This window comes from Theobroma cacao, chromosome 6 (genome assembly GCF_053813885.1).
Source record: "Theobroma cacao isolate CCN51 chromosome 6, ASM5381388v1, whole genome shotgun sequence".
NCBI lineage: Eukaryota > Viridiplantae > Streptophyta > Magnoliopsida > Malvales > Malvaceae > Theobroma > Theobroma cacao.
Window position 1 is genome coordinate 15,843,191 of NC_142644.1, and position 2,663 is coordinate 15,845,853.

The 2,663-nt window shown below is 33.3% G+C and overlaps 1 long non-coding RNA gene across 1 annotated transcript; it reads left to right on the plus strand.

Moving 5' to 3' along the window:
* The first annotated feature begins 389 nt into the window (after positions 1 to 389).
* On the plus strand, positions 390 to 2,154 carry LOC148762093 (uncharacterized). Its single transcript, XR_016026984.1, has 3 exons — positions 390 to 484; positions 1,134 to 1,217; positions 2,086 to 2,154. It is a non-coding gene; the product is annotated as an uncharacterized LOC148762093 (long non-coding RNA).
* Positions 2,155 to 2,663: the final 509 nt, after the last annotated feature.

The window sequence follows — 2,663 nt, forward strand, 5'->3', positions numbered from 1 at the left end:
TTGGGGACAAAATGGAAATTTTAAAAAAAGATTTTTTTGGCCCCATTTGACTTATTGGAGTATAATTTGACTTATTGGAGTAAGATTTGAGGTTTAGAAGTGAAAAATTTTAATTGCGGTATAATTTGGAGTAAAAGGGTAAAATGGTAATTTTACCACCCCAGGGGCAAAATTGTAATTTTCCACCACCAGGACAATTTCCAGCACATGGTCTTCATTTATCCTCATTTTGACCATTGACTAATTGTGTGGTCGAGATAAAAAGGATTAAAATTTTAAAATTTTAAAAACGGGCCAATGACATGATGCCACGTGTCATGCCTTTATTAATTTATTATTTTCCTTTTTAAAAGGCATAAAATCAGCCCATCTTCCACCCCATGGCCGGCCAAACCAGCAAGAAGAGAGAGAAAATAAAAACAAAACCCTAGAGAGAGAAAATCAAAGAAAAAGTGTGAATTTTCAAGGAAATTAAGTGAAAAAGGTGAGATTTTTTCTATTAAGCTTGAGTTTTCTTATTCCCAAGCATTTCTCTTTATTTTCCATGATTAAATTACATATTTTCATGATGAATTCAATTCTGAAAAAATGGGTTAGGAGAGAGAAAGTTGTTGGATTTATTTGATTTTAATTTATGTTAGTGTTTTTAGTTAGTTTAGCATATTTAGAAACAAAACAATAAGAAAAGAATTTATTTTCTCCCCCAACCATTAATGGCTGAATTTACCATGTAGTGAGTGAGGATGAGTTTGATTTTATTCTAGGAGAATTGGTTAAGGAATAATGAATTATAAGCCTAGAAAAATAATGGGAATTTTCGGAGCAAAAATATGAATTTTTACCCACTAGGGGTATTTTCATAATTTGTTGTTGGGACTGATAATTTGCATCACACTGAGCGACATTAAGTTAATTTGGGTGCAATAGAGGTATAGAAACTGAAAAGAATTAAATTGGAGTTTAAACGAACCCGTTAGGAATTTAATCGGGTGATAAGAAGAATTAGGCCAATACCGGGTTTAGATAGTTACTAGTGCATTTTTGCATTCCATATCATGCATTGGTAGTCTAAATTAGTTTAATTTTGATTTAGTACCAACTTAGTGAAATTCTCGATTTTGTACTGTGTCAAGGTGGTGAGTCCTCCAATAAAGGCAAGGAAATTGCATCCGAGGACCAATAGACAGAGTGCTTCGAAAGTCTGCATTCTAGACATTGTGAGTAAACTTATTATCGTCTTAATTATCTAGAGTAGTTTTATACAACTGTGTGATTTTATGAAAAATGGGTTTAAATGGTAAATTGCTATGTTTTAAGAGAAATTGTGATTTTATAAAATGATTTTATAAATTTTCTAGAAAATCGAATATTGGTTTTGAAAATAGAGTAATTGGAGACTGCTAGTTTGTGTTGCAAATTTATGGTTTTAAATTGAATGGCTTATGACAATAAATGAGCATGAATGGCTAAACTGATTTTGGTGTTATAATTATTTATACTATGTATTCAGCCTTGAGAGGCTAGGTTGTGATAAATTGCCATGTCACGCTAGAATGAATTTTATTGATTGGTGGATTATATATTAATTATTTACTGCAGAGGGGGTTCCGTGGACCAGCCTATTAGAGGGGCACGGTAAACTCCATTATATTATTACCTCGAACGGAGAGGCGCGTAGGGTATCTCCTGGGGTAAAGCTTAGGGTTCACTTCACGCTAAACCACCACGTGAAGGGGAACTCAGCCAACGCCAACGAACGACTGTATTTTTCTCAAACTAAAAATATATTTTAAGTGTATATGAAATTTTAACAGCCTTGGCGGACTCGGTTGGATGCCCTGCGCAAGGTATCACTGAGTATGAGTTCTGGCACGTGCCAAAGTTTTAAGAAATTCATAAGCCAAGTTGATTACTCGATTTATATGGATTGATTTTATTTGGTTGAAATGAACTGAAAGGTAATGAAATTACAGTATGATGACTTATTTAATTGTCTCCATTTACTCGGCTTTAGATACTTTAGATGGTATTTGTTTACTCACTGGGATTATAAAATCTCACCCCTTCTTCCTATACATTTTTCAGGCTCAGGACAGTTTGTAGATAGTCGAGTAGGACGAGAACTACGCTCGGAACTGCATTATAGAAAGTAAGAGTTCACAGTCTTACATCCTCTTGGTCAATTGGAGCCCACGTGTCATTGCAGATAAAAACTTATATTTTGGTTATCTGTATTTCTATTCATACAATTTTTAGTTTACTTTCATGTGCGAAAAATTATTTACGAATATTTTTATAAAAATTTATTTTATGAGAAAATAGAATATTTTATTTATTATTTTTGAATAGTACTAGTTGTCAACAATTTGCTTTCAAATGAACGTTTTAGATACTTAATTGTTTTTAAATCATTAAATATATATTTTCGGCTTACCTACTACATTTTTAGCAAGTTTCGAGGTTTTCGACAAAAATGACAAAAATGCCCCTGTGAGCAAAAAAAAAAATGTTATGTTATGATTTGGAAATGATTTGTAATCCTTCGTATTTTGATTATTTGATAACTATTGCTCACCGGGGAAGTGCGAAAGCTGATACGAGAGCCTTGCGAGATTTCGATCGACATTCGGGGTGAAGAATGTCTGTCGAGGCCTCGCGGCGGT